Below are 10,241 nucleotides of genomic sequence, written 5' to 3' on the forward strand. Positions count from 1 at the left end.
TTTGTTCCATTCACTAATCTTGTTGCCCTTCTCTGTACTCGTTCCAACAGCTCTACATCCTTCTTAAAATGAGGCCTCCAGACCTGTATACAGTACCCAAGGTGTGGCCTGACCATTGCCTAATATAAGGGAATAATCACCTCCTTATCCCTGCTAGAAAAATTCCTGTATATCATTGACAAAACACTATGAGCTACTCTTGCAGACCGTCTGCACTGCTCAGAAAACTTCATATCTGCCTGCACAACCACCCCCAGATCCTTTTCGTTCTCTACCACTGTCAGTGTAGTACCACAGAGTTGATACGTCACTCTGGGGTTGCTGCTTCCCGTATGTAGTACTTTACATTTGTCAATGTTAAACTTCATTTGCCACCTCTCAGCCCATCTGCTCAACTTTTCTAGATCCTGTTGCAGCAGCACAACGTTAGTAGTGTCCTTAACAACCCTGCCAACCTTTGTATCGTCTGCAAACTTGGACATTAAGCTTGATATACCATCATCAATATCATTTATAAATACAGAAAACAATAATGGACCCAACACTGAACCCAGAGGGACTCCATTAATAACATTAGTCCACGATGAGCAGTGTCCATTGATTACCACTCTGTCTTCTCCCCCTCAACCATCCCTTTATCCATAGCAGCAATTTGCCTCCAATGCCACTCTGCTCCAATTTGCGCAGCAGTCTTCCATGTGCAACAGTATCAAAAGCCTTTCTGAGATCCAAATATATAATATCAAAGTTATTCCCTGCATCCAGTTCTTTTGTGACTGCATCATAGTATCCAATCAAATTGGTCAGGCAAGACTTTCCCTTAACAAAACCATGCTGTGTCCGAGGTATAACTGAAATCTTGTCTAGATGATCCTGCAGTGCTTCTTTAACTAATGCCTCCATTAATTTTCCCTGAACAGAAGTTAAACTCACAGGTCTATAATTACTTGTGTCGGCCTTTGATCCTCCTTTGTGAATTGGGGTCACATTTGCACATCTCCATTCCATGGGTACCTCCCCTGAGTCCAAAGAAGCTCTCATAATTATGGCTAAGGGTTTGCTTACTTCTTTTGCTGTTTCCTTTAATATAACTGGATAAATCCCATCCACCCGGGTGCCTTTTTTTATGTTTATCTTCAACAATTTCAACTCCACTTTCCTATTTGTTATACTACTATTTGTACTATTTGTTATGCTACTACTTTATATACTACTTTTTGTTACGCTTGTTTTTTTATACTTTTTATACAACTATTAATTACTTGTTTTTAACTTGATACCACTGTCTCTCACTACTCTTGCATGGGTGTCGCTCTGCAAAGAACAAAGTTCACTCATTTTCCAATACGACCAAATTATAAAAATGATAGCCGTCTAATGTGCCGTTCCTTCCTTTAGCTGTGTCATATTTGGCCCCTGCAATACGCTCATATGCCTTCGATGAAATAGTAGTAAAATCACAAGATACTGTGATCAGTGTAGTTAACATAAGCTATCAGGTTGTATGTAACATTTCAACACACTGGAGATCCAATGACGATGATGGGTAATGTGAACTGCAAATGGAAGCAGACTGGTGTGAAAACAGTCACGAAGCAATCCAAAAAACTTCTGAAACTGGTGGAATGACAGGGGACAGCCGCCGGTCGCGTTCCATCAGTTTCAGGCACAGGCCCTCAGTGAGACGACTGAGACATAGTGGTAAAAAAAAATTGCAATAGGTTCACTCGGAAAGTTATTTCATATACATATATGTATTATGTCTGTAAACTGCGTGTGTTCTCTGATCGATTTGCCTCTTTTTCTGGAAAAACGAGAAAACCCCAGTTTCTGGGGAAAAACCTTGCTATCTGCGCCCGAGACCGACTAACTCAGCCACGGGGTGAAAAAAGCTCATAAAAGTTCCTCGCGTTATCGACGGGATTCGAACCCTGGCCTTTTCCACCCAGTGTGGGGAGAACAGTGACAATACCACCGTGCTACCAGGACAAAATCAGCAGCAGTACTTAAATTAGTTTATTAGAGTCACCAAGCATTGTTACTATATACCCATACAAGTATTGTGTCTGTAAATTGCGAATGTCCTCTGGTCGATTTGCCTGTTTGCTGGACGAAAAAACCCCAGTTTCTTGGGTTAAAACCTTGTTAGTCCTGAAACCGACTAACTCAGCCATGGAGTGAAAAGAACCCATTAAAGTTCCTCGCGTCATCGAAGGAATTCGAACTCAGCAGCAGTACAGCGCCTTACGTTTTACTCCCCAGCCAACCCTAGTGATTCGAGAAATCATCCCAATAAATTTCCTCACCTTTTCTGATAGATATGTAACATGTTAGTTGAAAGTCCAAGATTCGTCAAGCTTAATGCCTAGATATTTTAATTTCCTTTCCCATTTTAGGCTCGACCCATTCATTCTCACAACTGGGGGGCTTCTACCCGAAAAATAACCCTTGAGGACCATTGTCCTTCTTTTGGTTCCTGATACAGTCAGTTTACGTAACTTACATCAGCTATTAAATTCTAGAAAAACCTGGTATGACTTGGTTTCTAGTTGCATCCGTGAATTTCCTTCAATACGCAGCAGAAGATCATCAGCATACGCCACCATCTCTGTATGCCCGAAGTCCTTACCCACCTATCCTCCAAAACTAGGTGCCACATTAGCGGTCCAAAAACCGGAAATATGGGCATTGTACGAGAGGTGGCCAGGGCATTCCCTGGTCACCTCTCCACCACCTTTACCACCCTAAAGATCTTAGTTGAACAGCCTGGAAGTCGCAACGTCATAAGAACGCTGTTCCACTGAATGGCGTCAAAAGCTCCCTCAAAGTCAGTAAAGATTCCAAGGACATACTTACTGTTCGAGCCTAATATATCGTTCCGCAGCGCTCATAGAGCATCTTCTGTTCCACGACCTGGTAACAGTCTAAAGTGTAAAGTATTTAGGGTATAACAGCACCAGAGGTCACCCCCCCCGCCATCTCCATGTTGTATGCATTGTTTGTGAAACACACAAAACCTATATACTTTTTAAATTTCTGGCCTCCTGTGGAGGCCAGAGATTTATAAAGTATATAGAGGTTTTGTTCTGTTGTGTAATGTCGTGGTGCGTTGTATCTTCTAACCACACAGTGCACAGAAGCTGGTATTATGGGTTACCAGCATCGTGTGGCTGTCACCAATCCACTAATCCCTGACTAATAACAAACGCTGCCAAGCTTGCTGTAAGGCCAGCCGTACTTGGATTGTAGACCAATGGAAAGTTGTGCAATGGAGAGACAAGTCATGATATCTGGTGTGCCAATTTAATGTTTATGTTGTGTGTGCCAGATTCCCAGAGACAGTTACCTGCTGGACTGTATCATCCTGGCAATGAAGTTTGGCGAAAGCAGTGTGATGGTCGGTGCTGCTTTCATGGTTTGGTCTGGGAACAGACAGTTCTTTTAGACAAAACCATAAATGCTAAGGTCCTGAACAATAAAGCATTATCTAAGATGTGGCTGGCCATTGGAAACAGCCCATACCCAAATCAGCAGGACAACGTTCCATGTCATACTACCCGCGTTGTGAAGGACTAGTTTGAGGATATGGGCAATGAAAAGTTAGGTTGGCCAGCCACAGCCCTGACTTGAATCCTATAGAGAACCTTGGGATGAACTGGATCTTCGGCTGCGCGTATGGACAGAGCGCCCAAAAACATAGTTGAAATGGTCTCCGCTTTGAAGGCCAAAGGACGAAAAATGATGGAGGACACTTGTAAAAATCAGATTGAGAATGATCCACGAGGCCTAGAGGCTGTGATAAAGGCTTGGTTTCAGCGCACCTATTAATTGAGGTTCGTCATCCGTGAACACAGTAACAGCCTCTGTCATCGACAAAGCACACAACCTATCAGACCTGGAAAAAGGCATGATCATTGGCTATCGGGCCAGGGATGCCAGCATTTCTAAAACAGCGGACTTTGTGAAATGCTCCCATGCTGCAGTGGTAAAAGTGTTTCAAGACTGGACGAATGGGACAGTTTTGACACCCAGCACGCCAATTGTGGAGCCCCATGCGCCATTGATCCCAGAGGTGAACGTCGGCTAAAACGGTTGGCCAGGACCGATCGGGACGCTACTGTTGCTCAACTGGCCATCCAAATGAACCATGGGGACACAAGAAAGGTCTCCAACACGACAGTGCAGCAAACCCCCTTTGCGCATTGGGCTCCGGAGCAGTCGCTTGGTGACAGCACCCATTCTGACGGCCGTTCATCGCAAACAACGCCGTCGTTTGCACAGCAATACCGACACTGGACCCCGGCCAAGTGGCAACGGGTGGCCTTCTCCAGTGTGTCAGTTTCTACTCCACCAAGTGGGGTGGCAGAGCAGAAACGTTTCTATTAGGCGTGAAACCTCCGAGAACAGGCACCCAGACACGATTGTTGGCAGAAGTCAGGCTTGTGGCGGCGGCGTTATGGTGTAAAGTGTGTAATGTATGTTGATGTCAAAGGGCACCAGGGATTCTCCCCCCCCCCTTCTCCGCATTGCTTTCATTGTAGGTGAACCAGTTCACTCGGAAGGGCAGATATTTAAAAAGTGTATGGATATTGTAAATATGTGATGTCATGTACGGTTGTTCCTCCCAGGCGACAGAATTCTAATCTCTGCTGATGTAAACTGTCGTTTCCCCCCCTCTGGCACAGTACCACCCCAGAGCACAGAGGATCCAGGAACGGACAAAAAATGGAGGAATTCTTGGCAAACAGTGGCATTGTCGTACTAAACAGTCCAAACAATCTTCCAACTTTTGCCTCTACACTCTGGGAGGCAACTCTGGATGTTACCTTATCAACAAGATCTCTCGTCCGCTATATAATGGACTGGAAGGTCCAAGAAGGTTGGACCACATCCGACCACCGTGGCATCACTTTCAACATGCCAAAACAATACATCAAGAGTCAATCACCAAGGGTCCATAAGTTCCAGAGATACACTGTGGAAAAGGCAGAGTGGAATTTGTTTGAGAAAGCGATCATTACAAACGCACAGAGACTGTCGACTGAGCACTACCAGACTCAAACCCCTGACCTCCACCAGCATGCGGTCAACAACGGAATTTTAGATGCAGCAAACCAGGCCACTAAGAGAAAATGCCCACAACCAGGGCCGTTCCCTGGTGGTCTAGGGAACTGGATGCCCTGCACAGAGAACTCAATCAAAAGAGCCAGGCGTTCCTGTCTCCCCCCCCCCATAGAGGTGTAGGCCCTCAGGCAACAATACCGGGAAACCAGGAATGCCTACACTGCAATGATCAGGCAGCGGAAAAAGCTGTCCTGGGAGCACCTGGTCTCCACAGCGGGAAACTGAAACCTCTGGGGCATAGTCTATAAAATCACAATGAGCAAACTGCCCAGAGGTGAGGTGACAACCTCTACAAGGACGCCCCAAGGAAGCATGACGAAAAATTGGAATGAATCGGTCAACAACATCCTAAACGCCATATGTACAGTAAAAACTCCCCTGAGCAAGAGCAAATCTACCGGGAGAATGACACACATCGCACCATCCTCACAGAGGCACCCTTCATGCAGCTGGACCTAATATCCGCAGTCGGCAAACTAAGAAACAAGAAATCTCCAGGAATGGATATGATAGAACCTGAAATAATCAAAAAGGTGGCAGAGCTTGCCCCGAATCTTCTCCTGGACATATACAACCACTTGATGTTCGGCATCCGTGAACACAGTAGTTGTCTCCAAAGCGGTCGCTTTCCCACAGACTGGAAAACTTCCAACATTAAACTGATTCTGAAAATCCCGACGAAGCCACAACACATGCCTGATTCATACCGCCCAATCGCACTTCGCTGTACTAAGCAAAGTCTTTGAGCAGCTCCTACGTCAAAGGATAGAACCCTACTACAACTCAGCACAGCTTCATGCACAGAACCAATTTGGATTTAGCAGAGACCGATCCACCACTGACAAACTTGTAAGAATCATCACTGCAGCTGAAAACTCCCAAAGAAAATACCTCCTCGTCATCTCAGTCGATTTTGCTGGGGCGTTCGACACCCTCTGGTGGCCGAGCCTCCTTGCGTGACTGAAGTGCTCAAACCTTGCCATGAGCCTGTACAACTGCCTGCAGAGTTATCTCACCGAGAGAAGAGTGGTGATCCAGGCTCCTTACTCTAGGTTTGAAAGACAGATCTCCAGAGGACGCCCGCAGAGCTCCGTCCTTTGGAACTATTTATTGGATGAATTCCTCTCCATGGACCTTGGGGCGTCCAGGCGTTGGCTTTTGCGAACGACCTAACCCTGATCTTGGAAGCTGACTCAAGTGCTCTGATGGAAACAACAGCAAATGGAGCCCTATCCGTCCTTCAGGAATGGACCAGAATGCACCACTTGCAAATATCTCCAACCAAGACTCAATCCATTCTCCTCAAAGGATACCTAACACCCACAGGGCCTGCACAAATTAAAATTAACAACAAAACCATAAAACAGGTCATGGAACTAAAGCACCTGGGTATCATTCTCGACAGTAAACTATCTTTCCTACCACATCTTAACTATATCCAAACAAAGATGAAGAAATACACAGCAATGGTGGCAAGTATCGTCCGCCGGGACTGGGGCCTAAAGAGGCGCACACTCGTCCTCCTCTACAAAACAGTCTTCATTCCAGCAGCTACATACGGCTCAGGTGTGTGGTTTAACAAGGCAACAAAAGCGGCAAATAGCAGGAAACTCAACATTATTCATCGACGAGTTCTTGCTATGACGCGTGCCTGTAACACCATCTCCACCGACGCCCTGCAGGTGATCACGGAGGCCTTGCTTCTTGACCTGGATGTGATACACACAGGCATGCTGTACCAGCTTGAACCAGGAAAGAGCATGATATACAGGGACCACATCATGTACCCCGCTGGGAATCGATCTACAGAAAAGAAACGACTACAAAATTGCATCCAATCCGTATGGCAACAACGTTGGTTGGAGTTCACAAAAGGGGGGGGGGTAACTCGCAAGTTCATTCCAGACGTACAAACATCGTATCCAAAATGGCCTTCGTGGTTCTCTCCGGTATTTTATTGCACTTACTTATTAACAGAACAAGCTGCTATATACAGCAAGCTAACAACACTGGGAATAGCCAACAATCCATTTTGCGCATGTGGATCACTGGAGACCTGGCACCACCTGATGTATGACTGCTGACTCTATGAGGACCTCTGGGGTCTATTCATCACTGAGCTACAGTTTATCCCTAAAGAGAGAGAGCATCACATCCTAGAGAGTGACATCACCTACACAGCATTCTCCAAATATGCCCAAAGTCTCTTCACAAGAAGGCCAACCCTGCTGCAACCACCAAACGCATTTGACTAGACAGCAACCCGGTACCATGAAGACTACAGTGCAACAAACCCAAGCAGCAATGACTTGTTGCCTGGACAGAGGCACCTGACCACAATAGGATAGGATGATGCCCTCACGAAAATCAGAGCAAACCAGATTAAGACATACCCATGCTTGGGTGTGATTCAAATTCGGAGGAGACTGACCACAGAACGCAACGAAGCCTAGAAAGAGATCTCCACTTCCCTGACAAGTCATCATGAAATGTGACTAACTGAAACACAACTACTGGATGACCAACAGATCTGGTCAGTAAACACCACTTCCCGGACAAGAGTGATGAAACGCGACAAACACTGGACTTGACTACCACTTGCAAAGACTACAATCAAGACAGAATGGACCGGACCTGAATCTCATGAAGGACAACTACTTGATCAGACCTCTATGGAGGCTAGACGGATACCGCTGGATTTTACAGTGCAGCTCTGCTGCAAAGCACCTTATTTGTGATCTAAATCGAGCTCCCTGTCTCGATTTACTTTATACCCTACTCCCCGGCGGGGGGTTACATTTCTCCATCTCCCCCCCCCTCGTTGGCAAGATCGTTGGAATACAACTCCTAAAGGCAGAACTACATATAAATTTATACCAGATGTCTCCTTTACTACCAACAAGAAAAATTCCCTATGGTTCTCTCCAAACCTCTGCACATCATTTATCATAACTGGACATGGCTCTTTCAACTCCAAACTCTTTCAGTTCATAATAAGCAATACTGATTCTTGCCTTTGTCTCCAACTGAAAGACTGGAACCACCTGTTTTATCGCTGCCTTCTTTATGCTGACCTACGGCAATTCCTACAAGACTGTGTAAACACCGTCTCACCTGGCAACGAAAACAATTAGTAGAATCTGCCTCACACCTTAGAATTCTACAACAATTTGCTTCTGATTTATTTGCTAGAAGAAAACTTCTGTTGGCCAATCCTGCTTCAGCTTCACCTCCTACGGTGCCTCCAGCACCTTCAATAATGTTAGCCTCAACAGTGAGTGGTGTCTTGCAAAGATAAAATATTGTCACCTTGAATAGCTCTTAGAAGATCACATAGATCCAGTTTTTTTTTTATTATTATATTTTTTTAAATTTTCTTTTTTTTTTTTTTTTTTACTTTCATCCCCTCAGGCCTGGACAACCCGAGGAAGCTGGCACCCACTGGAATTGCACTGCCTCCAGTGGGTGCGGGATTTGTCCAATCTTAGACAATTCACTTTAATTTTTTTTATCTATTTTTTTTCTTTTAAATTTCTTTACATATTTTTTTTCTCTCTTTCTCTCTTCTTTTTTTAATTTTATTTATTTATTTTCTAATATATTTTATTTTTACTTTTGCGTAATTTTTTTTTGTTTTTTCTTTTCTTCTATTTTCTTTAATCCTATTGGCTAAAGAAAATAGAAGAAAGTCTGGGCAACTGGTTTTTTATTTACTTATCTTATTTTATTTTTACTACACCATCATTTTACTTATTTATTATTTATTTTATTAGCAATTTTATTTTATTTCACTCTAAACCACACTCCCCTGCGGGGGAGTGTGGTTTAGAGTGAAATGGGCTACCGTGCTCGATTCAGGTCCACAATAAGGCTATTGGCAGCTAGGGACGTAGTCCATGCTCAGTGTGTAGCAGTTCAGTCCTAGGATTATGGTTATTCGTGTGGCATGGTTCCACGTCCATGTTTCCTTCAGTTAGGTGTAGCGTTGTGGTCATTTTACAGTGTCCAATTAGTGAGTCTCTTGTTGTGGCTGCGATTCTGTTCTCCAGAAGGGTGGGTCTTAGTCCACCTACCATTTTTTGTACTTAGGCAGTTGAGTCTTTTGTTTATGGTTGTTCCTTGCCTCAGATTTGTTGTTGTCCAGATCCCCATGTCGGGTTCCTCCTATCCCCCTCGGTTGGGTTGTTTGGTTCACTTGTTGGGGTAGCAGGGTTCGGCGTCTCGCGAATAGTTCCTGTAAATATTCAGAATAGGCCTTATACGTCTGCTTGCCTTCTAAGAGACGTTGTCTTGGTCTTTGGGACAGTATTGTATTCTTGTGACCATTTCACAGCGAAGGTCATCATATTAGTGGCAGTCATACATAAGGTGCTGCCATGTTTCTTGCTCGCCACAGGTACAGTTGGGATCGTCTGTAATTCTGAGTGAGGTCAACTTGGCCTTCATGGCACCATGTACTGTTAATAGGTAGGTCTTCAATAATCCTGATGAATACCAGGTCGGCGTCTTCGGCTGAAATCTGTGAACTTTAAGGAAATTCCTATGCAGCGTGCCTGCCACGCCTGCAGCAGGTCGGCGTTTCCCGTAGGTGAGTATGGTAACGCCGGGACCCACGAGGGGGCCCGGCAGCCAGCACACCGCATGAACAATGGACGAAACAAACTACATACCACATACAAATACCACCCGTACATTATTTTTAAACCTCTGACAGACTGGGTACAGTCACTCGATACATAGAACATACGCGGAGATGGGAGAAATCCCCGGAGCCGTCTGACCCTCAATATATCTATATCTATATTGTCAAAAATGCATTCATTTTTATCCATTTTGGTTCATCCTTGAGGAGAACAGGCATCCCATGCTTTTGCCACTGTCCTATATTTATAGAAGAAACACTCACTTCCCGGAGGAGGCTGTAATACTTTCGGTTTTGCACGTGCAGCAGAGGCCGCACCCATGAAATGCCAAACCCCCATCAGGTGCCTGCTACGTAGCGGCCAGAGGTTATTTATTCGATTGGAGCGGACAGGCAATGGGCGCACTGTTGAAAAAACAGGGGGGGGGGGATATACGCGACGCTAGTCGTAGAGAAGAGGAGTCACATTTGGGAG

The sequence above is a fragment of the Mastigoproctus giganteus genome, chromosome 6, assembly GCF_048544385.1.
Source record: "Mastigoproctus giganteus isolate SK-2022 chromosome 6, ASM4854438v1, whole genome shotgun sequence".
In the NCBI taxonomy this organism is placed as follows: Eukaryota; Metazoa; Arthropoda; class Arachnida; order Uropygi; family Thelyphonidae; genus Mastigoproctus; species Mastigoproctus giganteus.